The sequence below is a fragment of the Schistocerca serialis genome, chromosome 4 (assembly GCF_023864345.2).
Source record: "Schistocerca serialis cubense isolate TAMUIC-IGC-003099 chromosome 4, iqSchSeri2.2, whole genome shotgun sequence".
Classification (NCBI taxonomy): domain Eukaryota; kingdom Metazoa; phylum Arthropoda; class Insecta; order Orthoptera; family Acrididae; genus Schistocerca; species Schistocerca serialis.
In genome coordinates this window covers 290,200,471-290,215,774 of record NC_064641.1, presented here as the reverse complement: position 1 = coordinate 290,215,774, position 15,304 = coordinate 290,200,471, and the positions used below count along the sequence as shown (strand labels likewise).

At 46.9% G+C, this 15,304-nt stretch overlaps 1 protein-coding gene across 1 annotated transcript in view; it reads left to right on the top strand.

Annotated features, from left to right (window-relative positions):
- Positions 1-15,304, top strand: part of LOC126473905 (dopamine receptor 1) — a 1,120,871-nt gene that overhangs the window by 270,711 nt on the left and 834,856 nt on the right. The window lies entirely within an intron of this gene.

Genomic DNA, 15,304 nt, shown 5'->3' with positions numbered 1-15,304 from the left:
CGGATAAGAAGTTTGTCTAAGTGCAATCGGATATCAACAGGTTTCAAGTCGGTGGATTATTTGTTATGCATGCTTAACCTTATGCCACGAATCAATGTAAACCTATCAAATTATACTGAAACAGTGTCGATAGTACAGTGTTGTAGGACATTGAGAACAACGTAACTTTTCCTTTAGCGGTCATGAAATTATGTCCCGCTACAAAACACAACCTGTAGACAATGTGGGCAAGTGATGCGGATGTTGAACGCTTGTGAGAAGACATGAGGGCATAGTAACGGATTATAGCAGTACAAAGTCGGGCCGAGTCGTTTCCATTTGTCACTTTTGTTATTTTTGCTAGAATGGATTTTCATTCTGCAGGGGTTGTGTGCTGAGTTGAAACATCCTGGCAGATTAAAACGGTGTGCTGAACGGGGACTCGAACCTGGGAACTTTATGCCTTTTATGGGCGAGATCTCTACTGACTCAGGTACCCAAGCAATACTCACGATCCAGCATCAGACCCCGTGTACCAGAACCTCTTCTCTTACTTTTCAAACTTCAAGAAGTGTCCCTGAATATCTTTCGAGGATAACATCCCTGGAATGAAGTATATTGAGGAGAAATGGCTTAGCCACAGCTTATGGAATTGTTTCCAGATTGAATTTTCACTCAGCAGTGGTTTGAAATTTGATACGTGAAACAGTGGATAATGAACTAATGGCCATTAAAATTGCAACGCCACAAGGGCAGCATGCAACAGGTGTCAAGCTGCCCACACGCTTGGCATTTCAGCACAGCCCCACAAAACGCGTCGTAGTAACGCCATCTCAGAGGGCTTGCTGAATATCAGAGGGCTTGCTGAAAAGTAATGTCTCTGAATTTTTTCTGTAAAAACTCTTCAAGCTTATTAAACAAAATAAACGTTATTGTCATTCGAGATCTTTTTATTCATATCTACATATTTGTCTCTCAACATAGTATGGCGATGAATACATTTCTCCCATCGAAAGACCAGTTTGTTGATCCCGTCACCTCTACATCTGCAGATGTAGAGGTAATTTCGGGAGTACCGCAGGGAAGCGTGATAGGACCTTTATTGTTTACAATATACATAAATGACTTAGTTGACAACATCGGTAGCTCCGTGAGGCTATTTGCAGATGACACGGTTGTCTACAAGAAAGTAGCAACATCAGAAGACTCGTACGTACTCCAGGAGGACCTGCAGAGGATTAATGCATGGTGCGACAGTTGGCAGCTTTCCCTAAACGTAGATAAATGTAATATAATGCGCATACATAGGGGCAGAAATCCATTCCAGTACGATTATGCCATAGGTGGTAAATCATTGGAAGCGGTAACGACCGTAAAATACTTAGGAGTTACTATCCGGAGCGATCTGAAGTGGAATGATCACATAAAACAAATAGTGGGAAAAGCAGGCGCCAGGTTGAGATTCATAGGAAGAATTCTAAGAAAATGTGACTCATCGACGAAAGAAGTAGCTTACAAAACGCTTGTTCGTCCGATTCTTGAGTATTGCTCATCAGTATGGGACCCTTACCAGGTTGGATTAATAGAAGAGATAGACATGATCCAGCGAAAAGCAGCGCGATTCGTCATGGGGACATTTAGTCAGCGCGAGAGCGTTACGGAGATGCTGAACAAGCTCCAGTGGCGGACACTTCAAGAAAGGCGTTACGCAATACAGAGAGGTTTATTATCGAAATTACGAGAGAGCACATTCCGGGAAGAGATGGGCAACATATTACTACCGCCCACATATATCTCGCGTAATGATCACAACGAAAAGATCCGAGAAATTAGAGCAAGTACGGAGACTTACAAGCAGTCGTTCTTCCCACGCACAATTCGTGAATGGAACAGGGAAGGGGGGATCAGATAGTGGTACAATAAGTACCCTCCGCCACACACCGTAAGGTGGCTCGCGGAGTATAGATGTAGATGTAGATGTAGATGTAGAAAGTTTGACTTTGTTGACTGAGTCAAAACCTCACCTGTGCTTGCACTGTTTCATCGCCGTCAAAGTAAAGTCCTCAAAGGTAATCCTTGAGTTCTGGAAACACATGAAAATCGGATGGGAACAAGTCGGTACAAATGGAGGATGATCGATGACAGTGAACTCAGGACGTCGGATTGCTGCACGTGTCGCAGTGCTCGCGTGTGGTCCGCCTTGTCGAGCTGAACGAGAGGGTGCTCCATGTGCGGACGAGCTCTTCAACCTCGAAACTCGGCTACAGCACGCTGTTTCTCATGCACTTACATGGTTACGTTACACACCGCCATGTTACATGCCACAGTTGGGAGCCCTCTAGTGGCAGACTGTGGCAACTAACGTCGGCTAAGCTGGGACATTTTGTTTTTTTGTTTTTTTTTTTCTTTATTGATATTTTGAAACCTGTATTACAGGCAGGCCTGCAGCAGCATACGACGCCGCTCTTTGGCCGCAGAGAAACACAAATATACAAATGAAGACATTTAGAGAAAAAACATGGTGGACATATAAACGGAGACAAACATTTTTTAAAATACAGGGTGCCGTTCACGGGCGTAGAGTCCAAGATAAAATTGTTCAGACACTTGGACACAGACAGAGACGAAAATTGTCACACGTGAACGTAGGTGCACAAAACGAATAACACTGAATTACTTACGCAAAAAACGACGGCACACACAGAACACGAGGCGTTGATCTCCATCGCGCGAATGTTCACTAGCCGTGTACGAGTCCGGGGAGCTGCCAAGAGAGGAGGAGGGGGAGGGGGAGAGGGAGAGGGGAGAGCAGATGCCAAGGGCAGGGGAGATAGGGGGAAGGGAGGAAGGGTGAGGGTAAGCCCGGGGGATAAGGGGAGGAGGGAGGGGACGGGGGAAAAGGAAAGAGAAGGGAAGGGAAGAGAAGGGAGGGAGGGTGCCTAAAGGAAACGACACAGGAAGTAAGGGGGGAGGATCAAAGGTGATAGGAGGGGTAGATGGAGGGGACATCATCAGGGAGGGGGAGCTGGCGGAAGCCACCTTGGGAGAGGGTAAGGAGGGTGGAGAGATGGAGACCGGGTGGGACATGGGAATACAGGCGTGGCAGTGGGCGGGGGTGGGAGAGGATTGGTGAGACAAGCAGATGAGGAGGATCGAGTTTGCGGGAGGTGTACAGGATCCGTATCCTTTCAAGGAAAAGGAGGAGGTGCATGGGGGACGGGAGACAGATGCGACAGATGAGGCGGAGAGCATGGCGTTCAAGGATTCGGAGGGATTTATGAAAGGTAGGGGGGGGGCGGAGATCCAGGCCAGATGGGCGTAACAAAGGATAGGGCAGATGAGGGATTTATAGGCATGGAGGATGGTGGAGGGGTCCAGACCCCACGTACGGCCGGAAAGGAGCTTGAGGAGATGGAGTCGGGAGCGTGCCTTGGCTTGGATTGTCCAGAGATGGGGAGTCCAGGAGAGGCGACGGTCGAGGGTGACGCCAAGGTATTTAAGGGTGGGAGTGAGGGCGATAGGACGGCCATAGATGGTAAGATAGAAATCAAGGAGGCGGAAGGAAGGGGTGGTTTTGCCTACAATGATCGCCTGGGTTTTGGAGGGATTGACCTTGAGCAACCACTGGTTGCACCAAGCGGTGAACCAGTCAAGATGGGATTGGAGAGGGTGTTGGAAGCGCTGAAGGGTGGGGGCAAGGGCAAGGAAGGCAGTGTCATCGGCAAACTGGAGGAGGTGGACGGGGGCTGACGGCGGCGGCATGTCCGCCGTATACAAGAGGTATAGAAGGGGGGAAAGGACGGAGCCTTGGGGCACACCGGCAGAGGGGAAAAAGGTGTAGGAGTCGGTGTTATGGATGGTGACGTAGGAAGGACGGTGGGAGAGAAAGGTGCCGATCAGATGGACGTAGTTAATGGGAAAAGCGAAGGTTTGGAGCTTGAAGAGGAGACTGGAACGCCATACGCGGTCATATGCTCGTTCGAGGTCCAGGGAGAGGAACATTGCGGAGCGACGGGAATTAAGCTTGTCGGAAAGGAGATGAGTGAGGTGAAGGAGAAGATCGTCGGAAGAGAAGGACGGCCGAAAGCCACACTGGGTAACGGGAAGGAGGCGGTGCTGGCGGAGATGCTGGTGGATGCGGCAGGTGAGGATAGATTCCAGGACCTTGCTGAAGGCCGAGGTAAGGCTGATGGGACGGTAGGAGGAGACGGCGGACGGCGGTTTGCCAGGTTTAAGGAACATCAGAAGCTGGGACATCCACCGAGTAATATGCATGACTTGTAGCACCTCAACAGATACAGAGAACAAAATAAAAATTCGAAAGCATTAATTTTAAGCACGCCATTGTACATTGTGGAACATCAGGAAACATTAAGCAGCGTGTTTCTCACACAGAAATTGTGTTTCATGAGTGTTTGTGAGAAGATGTTCTGACGACTCTTGTAAAATGTGAAAACGTCTGGCAGTACAGGTCAGAATTCGACAAGGAAAGAATCATAACTCAAGTCATTTATCGTTCAGCAACACTGCCGCTCGCTTTGACCTGGATCCCACGACTGCCACTCGAATCTGCACTCGATGGAGTCGGGGGAGGGGTGTACAAATACCATGCTAGATCTCAACTTCTCTACGCGCCTAATACCCGAAATGATACACGATCTAGACAAGTTAATGCGACCACCGCCTAGGCTCGACGTCAACGTGCAGTAAACAACAACTCATCAAACAGTAGGTGGCGGCACTAGTAGCAGAGGGTATATAAAGTGTGCGGAAATACGCTGCCCTCGTTCTCGTTAGGCACGTTTCACACTGGGACATTGGTGACTGTGGTGTCCGGCACCGCAGTTATTGCCAACTGATAAGTTAGTGAAATGGACTCATACAAGGGTAGTAATTAAATTTCGATAGCCTTTTATGGTACGAAAAATAAGCTATTAAATTTGAAAAAAGAACATACAACTTACCAATTTTGTTATTTTCATCCATGCTCTTCTCATTGAAGTCGGGCACAAATCGCGTTATAATTTCTTACCAGCATTCGTTATCATCATTTTGTTGCTATAGTTATCGCTTTTCACATCCCAATAGCACGACGTCTTTCTAATTCACTTACAAAATCTTCCTTCTTAATCAAATGTAAACTCATGGCTACATGTGTGTAGTATAATGTACAGTGAATGTTTCGCGTCACTGACAAATCTTTAGCGCTTTGTCTGTGATCTGTGTTCAAATTTGAACACTCCAATTGAAACTAATGCATGTCTGACAGTGACTGGTGTAAACACAGTGACCTTGTCAGTCACATGTAGTGAGGGTGAGTCACTGCTGGGTCACAGTGGTTCGTTGAGGCAGTGTGGTGTCCCGCTGTGAATGCTCCAGTTCAAACGAATGTATCTCTGTCGGTGGCCATCGTTGGTGAACGTCACCAGAGTCTCAGTGTAAGATAGCATTATTATTGGCTTTTGGGCCAGGGGTAGAATCATTTCTGGAACTCCAAGATCGTACATAAAATATACCGTGCACTCCAAAATAGCACTATCCAAAATTGGCGCCAAGGCAACTTATGTGCCCCTTGGGCCACAGATTATACGGACGAGCGACCGCTATGGAGAGGTGCACGGACGATTGTTGAGCAACTGACCGCCCAGATGAAACAAGGGCAGTGACTCCTCAACGACCGTTCAGCGAACGGTGGTGCATATGGGTCCTCGCAGCAGGCACCTATTTCGTGCAACCATGCTGACTACAGTTGATCGGCGACGAATGCCGCAATTCGCCCGCCAACACCGCAGTGGCAGTAGGTGGCCTTTACAGATGACAGACGGCGGCTGGCGTGTACGACGTGAAACGCCCAATAGAAAATACCCTGCAACATTCGTCTGAGGAATCTAGACCGGAGGAGGGATCCTTATAGTCTGGGGAACATTTCATGACATTTCCTGGCTGATATCGTCATTCTGCGAGGCACAATGGATTAACACAAGTATGCGTCATTCTCTGAGAACCTCCACCACATGCAATTTGTTTTTCCACGGGCACGAGGGCATCTACCAACAGGACAATGCAATATGTCACACACAGATCGCAGTGTACGTGCGTGTTTTGAAGAGCACCATGATGTACTCCTTTGGTCACAGAACTCCAAAGATTCAAACTTAATCTAGGATCTGTGGGACCACCTCTATCGAGCTGTTCGGTCCTTAATTCCTGAACCGAGAAACCTAGCGCAGCATGCAACAGCAATGAAAGTCGGCATGCGCCCACATTCCTGTCGGTACCTTCCACCTGACCCTCTTCCTCCACGTGTCGCAGTGGTCTGCACTTGTCACAGGTGGTCACATTAATATAACTGGACAGCGTACATTGTTCGCTCGTCCGTGCGCGATCGTACAGCTGCGCAACTTCTCATGGGTCAATAAATGAACTTGTTTGCAGCAAGACAAGTAATCACGCATACATAGCGTGTGGAGCAGCACGGATTGTTATGACGACGACCATTGTTGCGACTTCCCTTGAAGCTGCAGCAGGAAGGGACGTGGTGTCAGTCATGCGTCTGATTTCAACAGTCGACACAGGGCTAGCACCTCGTCGCCTATTCAGACGAATTCGGATCGTCGTACAGTAATACGATGGGTGTTTTATTGTGTGGAGCCTCTGAGAAGCTCCTTGCAACACTGCATTCGTCATCGTCATATGGACCCGGAACCAGGTATCATAGTTTGAGGTACAAAACGCAATCATCTCTTGTTGGTAAAACCGATAATTTCGAAGACAGGCGGTATTTCTCACGTTTTAAGGCTGGTGGCTGTGTCCTGAGATCTCCGTAACGTTATCGTTCAACAAGATAACGTAACGCCATTTGTTGCCCTTGCTATCCTTACGTACATCGACAAAAAGCGTGTTGACTGTTGATCCGACCAACACTTTATGCAGATTTCTAGGCCATGACAATACAATGACCAGTAACATTATGTGACCATCAGTGGAAGTCCTGAGGACCGCTGCGACACATAAAGGAAGAGAGTCATTGATGCTCTGGAGGATACCGGCAGAGATGTCGTGTCACGCCAGTTCCAGTGCTTTGGCCAGCCGCCATGGTTTCTTCGTTGATGATCTAAAGAGCATACAGTCCGATCAAAGATGTCTCACAGGTTCTCGATTTGACTTGAACCTTGTTTGTCTCGTGACCAGGTGCTCTTCGTACCAAGCACGTACGCTACGTGCTGCGTTGAACGTTGAATTATCCTGCTGGTAGATACCATCGTGCTGACCAGACACAAAATAGAGTTACAGGTCGTTATGGTTCCCCAGATTAGATGTGTACTTGTGTTGATGCACTTTACCTTCTAGAATGACGAGATCATCCAGGAATTGTCACGGAAAGTTTCTCCAGACCATGAACTACCTACTACGACCCGACCCTTTTAATTTAAAACGTTTCACGACGTACATGCCAACGGCCATTTCTACGACGGAGCGTAAAACTTGATTCATCTGAAAAGACCCCTGTCCCTATTCAGTGGACGTCGAATTGCGGTACTGGCGTCCCATTTCCAGCCTTCGTCGCCGATGAACAGATGAACAGCAATCAGAATGGGTACAAGAAATGGCACCAGTGGCGGAGACCGGTACGCAACAACGTTCGCTGCACGGTCATTGAGGAGACACTGTTGATAGCCCCGTGGTCGTTGACCTCTGTCATCTATGCCCCTTGGTGCACAACAGATATCTAGGCAACAGTTCTGGATAACGCCATTTTGCCGTGCACCACAGAAGCACGCGAACAACTTACAAAGTTAGAAGTTTCGGAAACGCTTCCACTATCTGCTCGAATGCCAATGATCATGCTCTTTTAGATCGCCCCGTATCCGCGTAAGAACAAAACTAGTACACTGTTTTCCACGTCAACCCAGACACGCTTTACTTAACCTCTTAGAGCCGCAACCTGCCGATTATAAGTGGTTCTTGCACATTGACGTTGTACAGAGGAGGTGGCCACAATAATGTGACTGGACCGTGTCTCACATATAAGTATTTCATTAAGGAATAAATACTCTTTTTGGAAGCGGTAATTAGTACTGCCAATCCTTGAACAGGCTACCGCAGAATCTACAGTAGAATCAAGAGTATTTGACCACTACAGAACTACGTTCAACTGTAGCCACATATCCTAAGTTAATGGCTTATGTGATTATTCCCTAAGGGTAAACAATCCAAGTACAAATATCCCATTCTCGAATGTTCGACAGGTAATGAGAGATTACTGTCTTATTCATATAGTTGGCACTCAACCGTGGTGGAATGTTCTTCCGTTTATGTGCAGTACATGTTGCTGTGTCTTCTAAAGACACAACCTGACATACGACCTTCCGGCAGCCCTCTCTCTCCAACAAAAGTAAACCAAGACGAAATATCATCCAGTCGTCTTTTTCAAGTTTATAATAGCAAATTACACTCATACACGAGCGTTATGTCCATTCAATTTCCTCCGCCGAATCTTAAGAGCGACCCAAGTGCTGCTAAAATTTATTTTAAGTTAGCATGAGAACTGCCATGTAGGAGTTCTAGCAATCATTCGCTTCAGTGACAGCTCGTTTCTCAACAGGCACTTGGCATGTTCTCTAATCGAGCAATAGCCCTTACCACCTTTGTTGGGACTGTCATCTGAACACTACTTTCACTAGCACTTTTATCTCTGGAAATGGTTATCGTCCCTATCTTTCTTTTGTCATTAGTCGTCCTACTGGTTTTATACGGTCCGCCACTAATTCCTCTCCTGTGCTAACCTCTTCATCTCAGAGTAGCACTTGCAACCTACGTACTCAATTATTTGCTGCCTGTATTCCACTCTCTGTCTTCCTCTACAGTTTTTGCCTTCTACAGCTCCCTCTTGTACCAGAGAAGTCATTCCCTCACGTCTTAACAGATGTCCTGTCATCCTGTCCCTTCTCCTTGTCAGTGTTTTCCACATATTCCTTTCCTCTCCGATTCTGCGCAGAACCACCTCATTCCTTACCTTATCAGTCCACCTAATTCTCAACATTCGTCTGTAGCACCACACCTCAAATGCTTCAATTCTTTTCTGTTCCCATTTTCCCACAGTCCATGTTTCACTACCATACAGTGCTGTACTCCAGACGTACAGTCTCAGAAATCTCTTCCTCAAATTAAGCCTCATGTTTGATATCAATTGACTTCTCTTGGCCAGAAATGCCTTCTTTACCATTGCTAGTCTGCTTTTGAAGACCTCCTTGCTCCGTCCGTCACCCGTTATTTTACTGCCTAGGAAGCAGAATCCCTTAACTTCGTCAACTTCGTGACCATCGATCCTGATATTAAGTTTCTCGCTGTTCTCATTCCTACTACTTCTCATTATCTTGTTCCTTCTTCGATTTATTCTCAATCCATAGTGTGTACTCACGAGAGTGTTCATTCTGTTCAGCAGATCACGTAATTCTTCTTCACTATCACCTAGTACAGCAACGTCATCAGCCAATCGTATCATTGATATCCTTTCACTTGAATTTAATTCCACTCCTGAACCCTTCTTCTATTTCCATCATTGCTTCTTCGATGTACAAATTGAACATCCTTGTCTTACACCTTTTTTAGTACGAGCACGTCGTTCTTGGTCGTCCACCCTTATTATTCCCTCTTGGCTGTTGTACATATTGCTAATGACCCGTCTCTCCCTATAGCTTACCCCTATACTTTTGCGATAAAACAGGATTGTGTTGACCCTGCCCACCAAGCCACAAACCACCGGGAAGAAGCAGCAAACGTTAGCTTAATTTTACATCAGTAGCATTGAGCGTATCGTTAAAATGAAAATGAGCTCTTCAGTGAATAACTGGTGGTCCTGACGACTGTTTCCTAGTTCCCGTGAGTGTGTTCTTTACTAGAAAAATAAAGGAGAAAAATGCTCATAAAGGCTTATTGGCGGAGTTAGAGAGTACAGCATTATGAGTCATGGATTTGCACGTACTCAGACGTGTTTCTGCTCCAGGTTCGTGGTAACGCTTCGTCCTTGAAGCAGAGTATTTCAAGGTGTCCTTAAAATTTGTGATCGTCGCCCTTTTGATGTCTGTAACCACTTAAAATACTCTCCACAAATTCCCACAGCATACAACAACTTTAAAATAACAGTCATTTTATCTGAACTGTTGTAGCAGTTTGAGGCCTATGAAAAGGCTGACCTGTCACGGGGAGAAAGAAAAAGAAAGAAAAACTGATATAAGCGGCGAAAAAGAGAATGGAAGTGCGTGAGATGTAATGCTACAGGGGAAGTTCTTCGCTGAATCGAAAGAAGGAACTTATGGGAAACACTGACAACAAATGACACGATGTGTTAAGACAGCAGGGAATAATTTCTATGGTATTACTAAGAGCTGTATCGGCAAGAACGTCATATTCATCAAATGACTGGGGACGTTAATTGCAAGGGTTATTCTAAGAAGAAGAGGTTGGAAAAGAGGGAAATTCGTGCCGGCCCGCGTCAGACCGGTCAGAATGCACGCTCAAACATATATTAAATCCCGAGAGCACATCGCCATATTCGAGTGGACATCATTGGTCCATCCACCATATATCTCAGGCCTGGCATCCTGCCACAAAAAATGGTTCAAATGGCTCTGAGCACTATGGGACTCAACTTCTGAGGTCATTAGTCCCCTAGAACTTAGAACTAGTTAAACCTAACTAACCTAAGGACATCACAAACATCCATGCCCGAGGCAGGATTCGAACCTGCGACCGTAGCGGTCTTGCGGTTCCAGACTACAGCGCCTTTAACCGCACGGCCACTTCGGCCGGCATCCTTCCACATCAATCTATTTGGGCCATTGAAGGATTCTCTCCTTGAGGTGAAGTTCAAAGCTGATAAGAGCGTAAATCATGCACTTAGAACATGGACAAGAGCTTTTACCTACAAGGAATACGTGATGTTACACAACTCTGGCGTAACACCACAGAATGTGATGGAGGCTACATAGCAAACAGTACATGTGAAAGAAATGTTGACTGATGTTGTCACAATTTCTGGCTGTTAAGAATAAATATATTCCGAGGAAGAAAAAAATGTGAGCCATTATTTACTGAAATAACGTAGTATAAACAGATATATCTCATGATGAATTTAGAAGCTCCTATATCAATAATGGTATAATAAAGTAAAGAGTATTTTAGCTTCAGTCTGACGTATTTCTTTTTACTTAATTGTATGATCGTTTTCTCCGACCTCTACCGCAGGAGAAGCTAAATTCAGTTTGTTGCTCTGACACACGGCTTGTACATTACTGGCGATACGAGATTCGCAATATTGTTTCCCACTGTAATCTACATGACAATTGCCAGAAATATATTTACCGCTTAAAGCGACCATTTAAGAGTTTGGGCAAGAGCGTCCTCGGAACGCTCATAAATTCACAGACAGGCCGCTCCGTACCCGGACCTAAAGCGCTGTTGACTTTTTAACTCGTGCAAATAAAGCTAATGACATTAGCTGCAAACAGAAGCAGTGAATTGAACATGCTTCAACGCTATAATTACAATTTTCGTTTTACTCATGGCGTACATTCGCAGAGGAGCTCCTTTAGTAGCACGAAAAAAATGTATTATGTATGATATGTCAAAGAGTCCAATGCGGCACTTTATTTCAAGTAAAAAGAGCCGCGGCAGTTTCAATTGCGGTCCGTTGCTCGTTCGTCGAGGCCAGCCTCTTTCACAGTGCTGTGACAGGAACCGCAACTGTGTTTCACGAAGCACCGTCAAAGAAGCGCCGCAAAACGATAATCGCATTACGGCAGTAAAAGGACCGGCCGGCAGTTTGTGGCCGGCCCGGACAGCGATCGCAGCGCCGCAGGCGGCTGCCCTCTGCCCTCCACCCCACGCCGCGCCAACCACTCCCACTCGTCACGGCGAAATGAACAGACTGACAGGTCCGAATGAACAACAGATATGTCGTTGGTTCGAGTCACGCTGTCCAATCCGGGCTATTGCTGTCGTTTCTGCTAATAAGTGCCATTCAAACCTTAGTTTTGGACTGACTGTTATCATCCATTGCACTCCAACGAAAGCTCAGTTACGTTCTCGCATCAGTGCATGCTCCGACTCTGAGGATGATTTAACAAACGCGAAAGTACATTCACATTTCACAAAGATCTGTAATCTAGTAGTGATATCACTTTTTATTATTTTTCTCAACAGGCCATTGACCCGAGCTTCTCGGTGATCAAAACAATCGCCACGCAGCAGCTCATTTATAAAATTAAATAGAAATAAAACACTAAAACGAGTGGTCTACGTTGCGACACACGTCCAGCATGATACTCAATAACGTACTGCGGTGATATTTTTTGAACGAAAGAAATGCACACAGTCCAGTCACATTAAATTGACCAGCACCTACTTTCGACGTCAACGTGTAATAACCACTCACAGACAGCAAATGGACGCGGGGGCAGCACTATCCGTGGAGTATACAGAAACTGTGTCGTGCCGCGGGAAGGGTGAGGAGGGGGGGGGGGAGGGGGTGCGGAAAGAGTGCAGAACAGGAAGAGATTTATGTGGCGTCCAGTAGGGCACAATCATTGACTTTCAGGTCATGGGCCGAAGCGGCTAAGTGCGCCGTGGTTAGGGTATGCACAGAGCATGGGAAAACGACGCTATACGAAACCATCGCTGAGGTAACTTTGGTGCACCATGGGCCGTAGGTATCGGGGGTGAACGACGGATGTAGAGCCGGGGGGGGGGGGGGGGGGGATAGTCAGGAACTGTTGAAAACCTGACCACCCAGATGAACCAACGGGCTACCAACAGTGTCCCACCAACTACCGTTGAGCGAACGCTGCTGCACCTTATCGGCTGCAGTAGGTACCTAGTTCATGCACCCATGCTGACTTCTGTAGATCGGCAAGGATGGCTGTGGACATCGACTGACTGGCTTCAGGTGGCTTTTCCAGATGAATTGCGTTTTATGCTCTATCGGACAGATGGTCATTGGCGAGCAGGACGCGGAACGAGATTTTCACTCTGCAGCGGAGTGTGCGCTGATATGAAACTTCCTGGCAGATTAAAACTGTGTGCCCGACCGAGACTCGAACTCGGGACCTTTGCCTTTCGCGGGCAAGTGCTCTACCATCTGAGCTACCGAAGCACGAGTCGCGGCCGGTCTTCACAGCTTTACTTCTGCCAGTATCCCGTCTCCTACCTTCCAAACTTTACAGAAGCTCTCCTGCGAACCTATCAGCGCACACTCCGCTGCAGAGTGAAAATCTCATTCTGGGAACATCCCCCAGGCTGTGGCTAAGCCATGTCTCCGCAGTATCCTTTCTTTCAGGAGTGCTAGTTCTGCAAGGTACGCAGGAGAGCTTCTGTAAAGTTTGGAAGGTAAGAAACGAGGGCGTGAGTCGCGCTTCGGTAGCTCAGATGGTAGAGCACTTGCCCGCGAAAGGCAAAGGTCCCGAGTTCGAGTATCGGTCGGGCACACAGTTTTAATCTGCCAGGAAGTTTCAGGACGTGGAACGTCTGAAAGCAAAGGGTTCAGGGCGGAAGAGGGAGTGTTAAGATCTTGGGAATGTTTTCGCGTCCGTGATCTCGTCATTCTTGAAGGCACCGCATATATTCGTCTATCGTTGGGTACCATGCCCATCCTTAATTGCTGTTTGCTTTTCCTCGACACGAAGGCATCTACTGGCAGAACAGTGCAATGTGCCACACAGCTCGCAATGCACGAGCGCAGTTAGAGGTGCAGCAAGATGAGTTAAGTGCTCTGCTGGTCACCAAACTCCACCTCAATCGCGTTTCGAGCCATGACTCAAACGAGAATCCTAGCGCAGCACGCCACAGCACTGGAGTTAACATGTCGGACTGTAGGTATATACTGCTGTGTGGAATCACAGCATTAAGATGATTCTACGTGCAGCTATGACAAAATGACAGGTTCTGTGGTGTTTGAACGTGCCCATGTCCCCGCCGTGAATGAACATACCGGGTTTGTTGGTGTATCAACGCGGGCTGTCCAACATGTCCACATAAAAGGCTGACGGCGTCACTTAAGGCTGCACGTCACCAGTGGGCTAAGCGACAGTTGACGAGGTGTGTAGTTTGGTCCGAAGAGTTGCGATTCTGCTTTCTTTCTGTTGATGCAAGGAGTCAACTGCAGTGTATGGAATATATACAGGTGAATCGCTTAACACTTGCACCGTATGTACGAAGCCTGTCTAAAAAGTATCCGACGTTTGGCCAGAAAAATATTTCGAGCACCTGACGGGTTTGGGACCCTAATTCCCTTCAAAGTAGCCCCCTTGTGCTTGTACACACTTAGCCCACCGATCCATCCACTGTTGGAAACACCTCTGGAAGCCTTCGTTTGGAATGGTTCTCAGCTCCGTCGTCGCGCTCCGCATTCTCTCTTCTCTGCTCTCAAAACGGGATCCTTTCAGTAACGCCTTCAATTTTGGAGGCAACTAGAAGTCGCAAGGATCAATATCTGGAGAGTAGGGAGGTTGGCGAATGGCTGTAATTCCATGTTTGGCCAAGAAATTTTGGATCAAGTGGGATGAACGTGCGGCGGCGTTGTGATGCAGTTGGCAGTTTATCGCTGTCCACATGTCTGGTACTTTGCCCCGAACTGCGTCTCGGAGTCGCCGGAGAACATCTTGATAGTACTCCTTTGTCACTGTTTGTTCCTCCGGTGCGTATCCGTGATGCATAATTCCACGGATATCAAAGAAGACAGTCAGCATCACCTTGACTTTGCTTCGCATCTGCCGCACTTTCTACGGCCTTGGAGACTCGGTATGCTTCAATTGCGTAGACTGTCTTTTTGTTTCTGAGTCATACCTGTACACCCATGACTCATTTTCAGTTATCATTGTGTTCAGAAATCCAGGATCACTGTTGGTGGTGTTCAGAAGGTCCTGTGCAACGTCAAAACGGAGGTCTTTCTGTTTCGGCGACAACAACTTGTGCACGAATTTCGCAACAACTCTGTGCATGGTCAAATCATCACGCAAAATTGCATGTCCAGAATCTTTACCCACTCCAACCTCTTGGGTAAAATCCCACACCGTCAAACGACGATCTGCCATCACCAAATTTTGCACCCTCTCAACAACAGCTGCACTCCGAGCAATTTGGAGCCTGCCAGAACGCTGATAACACTCCTGTGATGTGCAGCCATTTTTGAATCGGTTAAACTACTCCTTAATTTGTGTTACACACATCGCATATTCTCCAAACACCTGCTGAATCTTACGAATTGTTTCACTTTGCGAATCATCAAGCCTTTGACAAAATTTGTTGAAGTATCTTTGCTCAACACGTT